Source organism: Rhyacophila brunnea, unplaced genomic scaffold, assembly GCF_057557595.1.
Source record: "Rhyacophila brunnea isolate RB1 unplaced genomic scaffold, BYU_Rbru_1.0 scaffold_7, whole genome shotgun sequence".
Lineage (NCBI taxonomy): Eukaryota > Metazoa > Arthropoda > Insecta > Trichoptera > Rhyacophilidae > Rhyacophila > Rhyacophila brunnea.
In genome coordinates, this window is record NW_028233339.1 from 34,856,484 (window position 1) to 34,869,818 (window position 13,335).

General features: G+C 31.4%; 1 protein-coding gene across 1 annotated transcript in view; it reads right to left on the reverse strand.

Moving 5' to 3' along the window:
- The window catches only part of LOC147064780 (uncharacterized), a 65,448-nt gene that overhangs the window by 41,402 nt on the left and 10,711 nt on the right, over window positions 1–13,335 (reverse strand). The gene's annotated exons all lie outside the window — the stretch shown is intronic.

Here is a 13,335-nt window from a genome sequence, read left to right on the forward strand (position 1 = left end):
CCAGAAAGATTCACTTGAATGATTAATGCTTATTTGGACTATGTCTGCATTTGCGTATAGCTAACAAAAATCCGCATGAAAGTCATTAAAAATAATTTCTACACTATGAAAATATCATCAAATTAAAAAACACTTTCGATATAATATAACAGAATTCTATTCCAAATCAAGCAATAGTGGAAAAAATAAATATAGGTAAAATGGTAAAAAAGAAATACTTAATAATTATGTAGGTAATGTTTACATATTATATTTTTATATTTTATTTATCTTAGTTCGCCACTGGCGACAAAAAAAAGGTTTTTTTTAATTCTTTGGATAGTGCAATAAATAAATTCTTACATAATAACACTAACGGTGAAAACAAAAAGTACTAATATCCATAATAGCTATAAGTTGGCGAACACAATAAGGCACATATTGTATGACATAATTTATTACTTTAGTCCGAAAAAATTAAAAAAATCTTCCTTCTTTCTTAATTAGTGTCATCAAGAATTTCACAGTGGCGTTAATGCAATGGGGAAAACAGATATAATTTAATTAAAATATTTTATAGGTTTTTTGTATATAATTTGTTAGAACAATGTAATATATTATTATACCTATTGTATCTTTTATTAAATAAACATTTAAAACATATTATTCATAAACATTTGAAATATCTCCCCTTAAAATCTGTTCATATTTCCAATAGAATATTATTGCTTAGAATTCAATAGCTACATATTAAAAAGATAGCTATTGTAATGAGACTATATCAGGTAATTTCGTGTTAGTGTACCTACTAATATTTCAATCTATTTTTTATGAAAGGTGTTTTGAATTCATAACTACCAACTTTTTTTGAATATGTAATTGAATAATATGGTACTGTAGCGGCTAAATAGATAAATTATCAAAATTTTATTGTCAATTAATCGCAACTAATATATTATAACAAAAAAACAATAATAATCTCCTATATATTATTATCCTAAGAGATTTTGGAAAATTCACCAACAGCTCATTTAAGCGACATTTTATTGTTATTTTTACATCTTCACTTCAAAATGTGCGCTACCGATTCATCTACCGTTTGAATTGACCACATTTCAGAAATTTTCAATGATTTTACAGGTACGTGATGTTTATAACTGATATTTTCTCATACAGCGTATACAATTCGCCATACTTCTTTTAACATACAGCAGAATGACGTCTTCGTCGCTTAAGACCTTCTAATCCTTTATTTGACAAACAGATTCGATTATTTTTATTCAAATATCGTAATGTAGGCATTGGCGCACTTTTTTCCGGTGAAAAAACCATAATTTTGGTACAATTTACTACGTAAATAAAAATCTAACAGGCACGTCCGCCACTGGTGTTCCAAATTTGATTCTTTTTAAATAATATTTTACGGCTGTCACGTTTACAGGCTTGCAACAATGTAGTACTAATATACTTTTGAGTGCGATATTTATATTAAAATGCATTTTGACAGACAATTCCTAATCGGTCGAGTGATACACATACTTTATTTAATTTAATCATGTTTCCGAGAGATATTAAATGCGAATTATTTCACAATATCGACTCAACAATTAAATAAGTACCCATAACCTCAAAATAAATGTAACGTCATCATAATGTATACACACAATATAGTGTTCTTTTTTTGTTTTTTAGAGTATGGCTATAAATAATATTTTTTTGAACCAATGAAAATTATTTAAAACCTGGATATAAATATAATTTAAAATTAAAATTCATTTTTGACAAACATCGGATCGACTGATACACATACTTTATTTGATTTAATCATGTTCCCGAGAGATATTCAATGCGAATTAATTCATAACATCGTCTCAAAAATTAAATAGGTACCCATAACCTCAAAATAAATGTAACGTCATCATAATGTATACACACAATAATATAGTGTTCTTTTTTTGTTTTTTAGAGTATGGCTATAAATAATATTTTTTTGAACCAATGAAAATTATTTAAAGCCTGGATATAAATATAATTTAAAATTAAAATTCATTTTTGACAAACATCAGATCGACTGATACACATACTTTATTTGATTTAATCATGTTCCCGAGAGATATTAAATGCGAATTAATTCATAACATCGTCTCAAAAATTAAATAGCTACCCATAACCTCAAAATAAATGTAACGTCATCATAAAAATGTATACACACATAGTGTTCTTTTTTTTAAAGTATGGCTATAAATACTATTTTTTTTGAACCAATATACATATTCATATCGTCATCATCATCATCATCATCAATCAGGATCAATCCACTGCTGGATGAAGGGTTCCGCAACCTCTATTCTACTACTATCGGTTTAACGAATTTGTGATATTATACCTATTTCTATCGTCTTTATCATCATCGACCTGAACCAATCCACTGCTGGATAAAGGGCTCCCTAGCCTAAGAGGCCATCCATGGACTGAAACCGAATGCGGTTTAGATCCGTGTGCCATACTAAACTTATGATTTTTGTTCATGAAAATATATTTTCACTAAATTTGTAAGTGTAAGTGTATGGTATAAACGGATATGATCAGATGCTTATAATATAATTTGTGGAAATAAATTTCCAAGACCAGAAAAGATAAGCTTAGTATGGCAGACGGTTTGAAACCGCATTCGGCTTCAGTCCATGGATGGCCTATAATTCTACTCCTTTCCGTCATATGAATTGCTGTATTAATCAAAATCGCTGATATTATATTTATATACATATTCATATCATCATCATCATCATCAACAACAACCAGGATCAATCCACTGTTGGATGAAGGGTTCCGCAACCTCTATTCTACTACTATCGGTTTAACGAATTTGTGATATTATACCTATGTCTACCGTCTTTATCATCATCGACCTGAACCAATCCACTGCTGGGTAAAGGCCTCCCTAGCCTAATTCTACTCCTTTCTGTCATTTGAATTGCTATATTTATCAAAATCGGTTATATTATATTTATCTACATATTCATATCGTCATCATCATCATCATCAACCAGGATCAATCCACTGCTGGATGAAGGGTTCCGCAACCTGATTCTACTACTATCGGTTTAACGAATTTCTGATATTATACCTATTTCTATCGTCCTTATCATCATCGACCTGAACCCATCCACTGCTGGATAAAGGCATCTTTAGCCTGATTCTACTCCTTTCTGTCATTTGAATGGCTGTATTTATCAAAATCGGTGATTTTATATTATATATATTTATAATGCCATTATCATCATGAGCCTGAATCAATCCACTGGTGGATGAAGGCCTCTCTAAGTTATTTGTATTTTTGTCGGTCATATGAATTGCTATATTTATCAAAATTGCTGATATTATATTTACCCATTCATAATATCGTCATTATCATCATCATCTGGATTAATCCACTGCTGGATGAAGGCCTCTAAGCTTATTCCATACCTTTGGGTCTTATAAATTACTATTCTAATCAGAATTGATTTATTCCTTTCAGGTGTATACATTGCTTCATTATTTATCAACATTTCTTTCGATATGAATGTCCCGCACCAACATTGAAACAAAATAATGTTAAAATTATTTTTTTACATTGCTTATGTACCTTCTTCTATTCTAAATGGGCCCCGCAGGAGATTAATATTCACGTTATATTGGATCGCTATTTTCATGATAATCACATATTGCTTTGTATTCGAGCGGTTCAGATGTATAATTTATCATATTTAAATGCACGTGATTTAACGAAACATTCATATTACCTATACACATATTATATCAAAATGTCAGTGGTAGCAATCGGTGATTGCCAGCTGTTTTGCTAGACCTAGCAGCCTGAGGTGGTATCAGGCAACATTCTGAAGGACAGACTCCGGACTAAACAACGCGGATGACCTCAAATTTGTATTGGCAGTGACAATGGAAAACTATGGCGTCGTCTATGCATTCTTCACAATAATTGTATTCAAATCCAACACCATGTCATTAGGATGCCAAGCTGTCTGCAAGACCTAGCGAGACAGACTGGCGAGAGCCAGCTGGCTCAGCTAGTTAATATAAATATACTTGTACCGATACAAGTACACAAGCACATACCTATCAATAGTAGTAGGTGGGTATTCATTATTCTCACTTCAATATATTATTATTAGTACCCGTTTCCATTTTAGTGTATCTATAGAAGATGACAGTGTCAACTAATAAAAAAATTAATTAAATAAGTACATACTACAAAATAAATAATATTAGTTTAGTTTACCGTATAGATATGGCGAGCCTTTCTTCTCGTGAAATACTTCTTCTCATAGCTGTGCTGTGTCACAACTTTTTATTATACGAGTATTTTGTAAAACTGCTTACCTACCGAATGTATTAATAGTATTTACAACAGGTTTTTAGAATACTGCAAATATTCAAATTATTCAAAATATTATGTTTTTGTACTTAATCCTTTACTTAGTAGGTATCTAGGTAATAAGGATTTTACCCTTTCTTCGTGTATTAACTTATAATCTTTTTTTTTTGTATTAATAAATAATAATAGTACAAAACTTAAATCAATTAGAATTTAAATTCAAACTCCATCAAGTACCCTCGGTCAATAGTATTGATGATGATGGTATATAATAGGCTCAACAATAGGTAATTTTCAAAACGCTTTCGATATAAAACAGTCCAGCTCCAAAAGAAGCAATAGTGGGAAAATAAATGTAGGTATAATGCAATATTACGTACTGATTTTATATTGATTTATTTACCCTTGTACGCCACTGTAATGAAAGATAAATACTCTCGCAGCAGGGTGCAGTTTCAAAAAAAGGCGTTTATGAATCCCCTTGAAAACCGTGTTTTCTCTTGGACAGCATTGTCGAAATATTGACGCATTTGACACGCATTTAAAACGCAATCGGCTCGCAAATAAAACGCAAATAAAACGCAAACGTCGTTTGGCGGATGAATCCGAAACTTCGCTTTGCCGTGTGCGCGCAGCCTTATATGTATTTAAAATGCGTATCGTAACATGGAAATAGTTTCGTTGCCAACCCTTTTATTCATAATATATCGTTATATTATTGGTATCTAATATTATATGTGCAGTTATAACGCCGTCGGTCCCAAGTTCGAATCCTGGGTCTGACAAGTACACATATTGTTTTTCAATTTGTGTGTGAGTCAGGGTGTGGACCTAATAGATTGGGCAAGTGGCTGACATCTATTTCTCTTAAAAAACAAAAAATCTGTTAATACAAACCTCTACTCTGTGGAGGCCCATAATGATCCTATTAGGATCGGACATGTTCGAAAAAAAATGGACGCAACATTGGCGTAATATATTGGTCCCAGTAAACGACTTTCTTCGTGGGCTTTCGGGTCTGCTCATACATTTATTATTATGAATACACAATATCAATATGGTTTAAAAATGTACATTGAAAAAATACACTAAAAATGCGATTTATTCTAGTACGCGGAAACTAGACAGGGCTAATGTGATTATTGTTACAGTTTCTACTGTCTTCTCCCTTCATCTTTGTTTCTCCCCCTCATGTGATGTTTCTATAAAGTGTTCGCATATACACGTTTAATTAATTTCACATACAATCTACATTATAATTCACGTTATCGTCTTTGACATATTCTTCTAACGTGTGCCTTTTAATATTGATATTTTATATAATATAATGGTATTTCCTAGTCAATCATGACTGTAATAGTAACTGTAGTAATATATTATAAAGCATCCAGTATCCACTTATCAAATAAAGTACTAGCGGTCCTGTAACACCGTTGGCGCTGGGCTACCGAGCTCTCAGCGACAGCGTCGACACGACACCGCGCACCGCGGCCGCGCATTCGGCGCTTGCTTTCAATTCGACACGAAATTGATCGTGCTCGTGAAAATTCTATAATAGAAATTGACGTCTCCGTACTCCCATTACTACGAGAGCCGTGCGAAGCTTTTATTATCGATAAAAGGGCGCAAATAACATTATTTTGATAAAAGTAAAAATATTTTTCATATATAAGTATGCGTAATTATTAACTAAATCGTGTGAACTGTGTACAGCTTATTTTACTTGACAATATATCCGTTTATTCTATCACTCGAGTTGTATTTTTTCCTTCGAACTGAGCCCTTCATACCAACTTTTGTCAAATGTACGTGAAAAGTTTAGTAGACGAAACTACTATGGTATCAAGTGGCGCCCAATGTAATGAAATTAAAATGATTGGTAATAAAACAAATTATTTTGCTTTTAATAAATTCCACCACAAATGACGAGGGCAGTACCATAAAAAGCGAATTATCTGGCAAAAATAAGCTGGCCAATAAGAGACGCCATATCAGTGGAACCCAGAAAACTGGAAATAAAATGTGCCAAAGGATTTAGGTATAATTCTACCATGGGGAATTTCTAGTTAGATAATGCCATGAAAAACAATTCATTTTACTTCATAATAATATTAAAAGCTTCAGTGTGAATCGAACCTGACGGGTGAAGTGATAGTTTTAGTTAGTTAGTCGTAAGCATTAAATACGTGGGTATGATTTAATAATATGGATGTAATGTTAGAATTATCAATTATAAAATAAATATTAAAATAGTATTAACAATGTTGGGCGTAGGTACTATGTGCAGAATGTCATTTTTAAATCTACTATCGACAACTGAGCTTGTTGGATAGTATACATATTGTAATCTTAAACCATTTTATTATGTACTTACTTTGGCCGGATAAAGAGTTTTATTATACGTGTACCTACATGTAAGTACCTTTCGGCACGCCACTGCCCTACTTTTCAAGATTTCAATTCGGCATGCTGTGCAACCGTAAAGTTAACCCTGACCTTTTCTCTGTTATGTATTATTTTTGCAGTTACCTACTTTTTAATTCAAGACATTGCTTACTCGTTCATGGTTGATTTAAACATTTTTGTTTTTTTATCTGCAATAATGACGTTATATTGTTAAAAAAAAACAGCGATTTTACGAATTTTGGCTATAATTGAGGTGGTGAAAGTACAATAGAAAAGTATTTTTTCTGATTTTGTGTTAATTCATTTCAACTCTTTTTTAATATAAATTACATGCGAATATTTTTAAGGTACGAGTACGTCATTTTGTAATTCGAATTCGAAGTGTGTGGTCTCACAAGAAACAATGCAACTATATAAAGGAAACCAACGATTATTAATGTCTGAAATGATTTTAAAACTGGTCAATTACTTCCGTTGTGCTTTTAACACGTAAATTTTATTATGCATACACAAATTTTTTTTAAATACTTATGAGAAAAAATCTTAAAAAAATGTTGATAAAAATATTATTTATAAAGCAAGAATGAACTCATTTTGAATTATTGCAATAATAAACATAATATTTTCAAATATTCTTAATGATGTCAATGTGGTCATCTTTATACCAGTGGCGTTCATATTTTAAATAATTGTAGACGTGATAATTAGGTACCTAGTATAATAGTTTTTTTTAGCAAAATAAACACAAATAATTCACAAGATTTGAGAATGTGACAATCTTTATTGTACATAATTTGAAAACACCTCGGATGTATTATATAATATGTATTCTGAAATCTTGTGAATTATTCCAACATCGGCAAAGCCATTTTTTTTATTGTATATATTATTCGAAAACAAAAGGTTGTTACATCTCCGACGTAAGTGAATAAACCGAATAGTGTTATTATTCCAAATAATATTCATATTTAACTACGTTAATTAGTGGTTCTGTAATGATAATGCTTACTGATACTAAAATAAACATTTTTAAAATTTTGTAAAACCTAATTATCTTAATTTTATTAACAGGTAATAATACAACATCTTTGTCGTGGAAATTTTGATTAGTAAATTTAAATGCTTTATTATTTAAAAGTTTAAAACTACAGTAATAGTGCACAAATACCTAATATAACATAATTAATGTAAAAGAAATACTATAAGATATCAAGGAACTTCAAAAGATTTTGAAAATTGCATAAGAGCTTTTCAAGATTTTTTTGCGAATCATTCATTAAAAAAATATTAGTAAATACTTTAGTACCTTTACTTAAAATTAAATATGGTATTCAACGTAAATTGTCATCTCCAGTTAAACTATTCGCCGACATAATCACTAGCCGTTGCGTTTTCCCCCGAGCTGGCACATATATTTCCAATGACGGAAGGGTCGACAGCCGTGCGGGGGATCAAACTTAGCATTAATTAAAATTTAAATATAATCAAAACATGACATTAAGTACTTTTATTAGAAATAACAAACATTTCAAAATGTCAAATTACATATTTTTTTAATAAACTTATAACCAAGAAGAAAGATTTGTGTATCTATCTGTAATAATATATAGACCTAATCGTGTTTGGTCTGACAAAAATAATGTAATAATAAATTATCGTTTGCTAGCAAAAATAACTACGTAGGTATAAGATAATTTTTTTCCTAATCCTAATAGGATCATATTATGGGCCTCCACAGAGTGGAGGTTTGTATAACCAGATTTTGTTTTTACGAGAAATGGATGTCAGCCACTTGCCCAACCTATAAGGTCCATACTCTGACTCTACATAAATTTAAAAACAATATGTGTACTTGCCAGTCCCATGATTCGAACCTGGAACCCACTACTCTATAGGCAGACGCTTAAGCCGCGCGGCCATCATGGGACTGTTAATTATTGTAAATAATTGTCATTTTGTCATATAATATATAGTGGAAAATTGAAAATATGAAACTTTCTTTTAGAGTCTTTTAGTTTATTTTTTCACGAATAGTCGTTCTAAATGAAAAGCAACTACACATCCGTACTTTTGGTTTTTAGTTTTTTACTCTTTTGGTATGTTCTGGTTTTTTTATTGAATTCTTGGCACGAAATCCCAAGATGCCACTGCGGAAAGCAGCTCCATACTGAGAGAATAATTGAACGTAGGAGGAAGAATGCGTGGTAGTCGCAAAACATCTCTCCGTTTCTGCAAGTCGACGCGGCAAACCGGGGCGAATAATGGCGGGAATTAAATAAATAATAATAATGCTACAAGGAACCCAGAAGCCGGATATAATGTTATTCCTGAGGCGTGATGTGTCGCGTGTAGGAAAATGGCGATGGAATAATAAAATTATTTGTAATGATAGGGCGTGCGGTAAATCAACACTGATTTAATGATATTTAAAAGACAGCTCCGGTTCTTGAGCCATCTCCAGACGATGCAATAATACGGAAGTATATCTAAGAAGAAACGACTTACCCATCACATTTTTGTGTTACTAATCGGGTACACAAAAAAAATATCTGTGTTCAATATATTATAATATAAATACAATGAAAATTATTTATGATAATCTGATAATTTTTTAAATACGTATTCGTGTTTTAAAGTGGGTGCAATATGATATTTACACATTTTTGAAGGAGAAAGCCAGTTTAAATTCTGACCCGAAATGTCCAAGTTGGGCGAAGGCGTTCAGTATATCTATTATTAATATACCGATATTAAAAATAAACATAAAACATAATTTTCGGACCGTGAAGTCCTTTGTTACGAATGAAAAAAAAGATGTATTTTTTTAGAGATAAAATTTATTACTATAGAATAAATAAAAATGTAATTGTTGTCAATATCGTGATTATTTTATTCACATTTTTATACGAAATAAAAATGAATCAGCAAGTTTGAATGCCGTCGACGAAATGAGTCGAACAAAATCATTACATTAAAAAGGCGAAAGCTAGAATAGTTTTGTCACATTAGTCGTAACGATTACGATGCCATCCATATGCTATATACTGGAAGAATATGTATGAAATATGTTTAATCTAATATTCATATGTTGCAGGGATGGCAAACCTATGGCACGCGTGCCACCAGTGGCACGCAAGATGATTTTGCATGCCACGCGAATGTTTCATTTTGAAGAGCAAAGAAATATTACTATTTTATATATAGATATTTAAAAATTAAAAAATAATGACGACATAGCCATGCGATTTTCATTTTATGTTTAGGTACCAATCGATGCGGAAACGGAAACGACGAAATTCATGCATAAAATCATGACAAATCGCATTTTATAAAAAATTGTAGGCAAATCATTTTAAAAAATATACATTACGTTTATTGTAAATATACGATTGCATAGGTTGGTCCTTAGGATTGGGGAATTAAAAATAAAAATATTCAATAAACAAACCTTATGAAGTTAATTATCGGCAGTCACTCAAATATAATAACTGATTGTTATTTTACCTCAAACATAATCTCTAAAAATGGAAAACCACTCAGTGATGGAGAATATAATATGAAAGAAGAGTGGTTTAAATGCTTCCATCGATCTCTGAGTAATTTGAAAACAAAAGATATGCCTTCGGGTAGAAATACGGTGAAAGATAAAATATTAATAACTCAATTGTAATAATTTTGAAACCTTTTTGATAGAACTCTTAAAAACTATTTTTATAGAAAACTAAAAAAATTTTTCGAAATAAAAAAAACTGCTTGGCACGTCAGACAGTCGAAAAATATATTATTTGGGAAATTCTGGCACGCGTACGTAAAAAGGTTCGCTGATATATTGTAATACAATGCTTAGTATAAATTTAAAAAAAAAATACATTTACAAACTCGTAACCTATGTTTCTAAATCAATAATATTGTACTTCAGTGATACCCAACCTGAGTTTTCAAACGAGATTTTGCAAAAGTTTGCAAAAAAAGGAAAATTTGAAACCATTTTGGTAATAGAGAAAAATTTTAACATTATTTATTTTTAAACAATAAAATATTTTGAAAAATAGTTGGGTAGTGGGATTTTTGTACTTATGATTCTAATGAATAATGATTGTTTTTATTCAATAACGAATTCTTATACGATTTTTAAAATGTTATTTCTTATGACGTGTCAACTAGGCCAGGGTTCCCTTATATGGTACTGGGATAACTGGACGCCAGGACAAGTGAGCGCCGCCCTGTCGAATGAAATAACGTTGATTAATGACATTAATAAACGTTCGTTACTATTTGATACAGAAAGTAGACGAGGAAGTTTAATAAGTATCTATTACTCAGTAGTTTTAATTGACTTTGCTCTTAACTTTTTTTTTTATTGCGGATTGAGAATTATTATATCTGACGCTTCATGTAAAAATAAAAGAACTCTCTTCTCGTTGGAACTTAAACGCATCAAGCACAATTAAATCACTATTTACGTGCGCATATTTAAATTATAACTAAGTACTAAATATATATTTTAAAAGTTACCTATCATTCACGACCGTCTATTTATTTTATAATTTCATTCGATTGCGTAGCGCCCAGTTGTCCCGGCCCCGAATCGTCCTAGTCTCCCTGAGATATCTCAAGGCTTCCGTCATTTGTCATCTGTGAAAGGGTTGGCAATCACTACTGCAGCTTGGTCAATAATAATATTATATTATTAGGTATATATGGCCGACAGTAGGTACATAAGCATCAGTATAATATTATGTAGTCCAGTTACTCGCTTACAATTACATCGATCCGGTGACATTCCATCAGCATGTCATTGTGATTGTATCGGTAATTTAAAAGCTATTTTATTATAAACGAAAGGTATGAAGATTCTCACATGGGAGCAAAAACTTAATAAGTAATAAGGCAATAAATTACATATCCGAAAGATTGATCTTTATTCTCGTGACATGCAAGCAAACACTAACCAGAAGAGAATTTATTCTCACGATTCTAAGGTACTTTGTGATCTTACTACGGTTTTCATAGAACAGCGCATTCTCATAATTACTCACGGCAGGTGTCTCTGACTAAGGAGTTGAGGTCGTAGACAAGACCCACACAATTAATAATATTATTAAATGTTGTATATAATACTGACCAGTGGCTTGTGATTTAAGTCTTTATTTTAAGAGGTCACTAATTACTGACCTTTTAAAATGAAGACTTATGACCAAATGGACAGCACTAAGAAACATAAAAAATGACAACTTTAATATTATTTTTTTAATATATAGATCCATACTACTTTGGAGACCATGCAATATTTACAGAAGTATATTATGTATAAAAAAGGTCGTAACATTAAAGCCAACTATATCAGCCTAGCAAAAATGTTGTTTAAACTACAACACAGAAATCATTAATATATTGATCATCAATATAATATGTATTATGTTAATTACCAAAACAATACCAAATATTAATGCATGTTTCAGATGACAAAGAAACAAAATAACTACTTTTTGATTATGTGGGATAGTAAGTTTCTTTGTGCATAATGCTATCCAGTTGAAATGCTCATTTTAATTACCATACCTTTTGCTTTTTCGTACAACGTGGTAATGTGTGGTTATAATGCTCAGTTGGCATTAGAGACTGCAATCCCAGAAAAATATTCTATTGGATTGTGGAGTAATAATAGTTTTTTGAATTTAGAATTAAATGCCATTACCTACATCATATAAAATTATTCCCTAAATATAGAGATTCGCGCATTTTAAATCCTGGAATTTAGAAATATTACAGTGAAATCCCTGTATTGCAAACCGTCTTTTACAGGGCCTGATTAAGAAAATACAGTCGTGACGAGAAGTGCCATTGGACGCATAGAGCGCACCCAACAGCGGGTCGTCATACAGAAGAATACTCGTTATAATTGCACCTCGGCGTAAGGAACAAAGATGGCATAAACAGATGCAATTAACTTTACGGTCCCCAGATTTCGCGGCAGTCGTAAAATATTTTATGACTCAATCATCTCCAGGAACACTTTTATAGAGTCTTTTTACACGCCGGCGCTTTTGGTAGGTAATTGAAGCGAATGACTTCATAGACAATTTCTGTAACCCAGGTAATTTCGTCAAGGCAGGGGAGGATTAGCAAAAAATACTTTGAAATAAATTTATTCAAGCGCCATTTTATTTCTGACGTTCTTATTATGCAAATTGGGACTACGCTAGATTATCAACATTCCGGTTTGCAACGATCTGTTTATTGCAAGCTTATCAATGCCTTTTACAGTTTTGACCACTGATAAGAACGAAGAATTATATAAATACAATATTCAAATAAACATTAAAAGTAGCTGTAAATTTAACAAACAGCGAGTTTTAGTAATACCAGTTATACATCATTATAGATTATAACATGGCAAGTTTAGTAATATAACTACATATGTTACTGTTAGATAGTTCCCACAATTGAGTAGTGCACAGATACATACCCTTAAATCCGTGCATCGTGGATTCGAACCAAATTTACATCAAATCGTAATTTAAATTTGAAGTTAATTCTAGATCACAAGTGATTCACCACCAGTTCCGTGA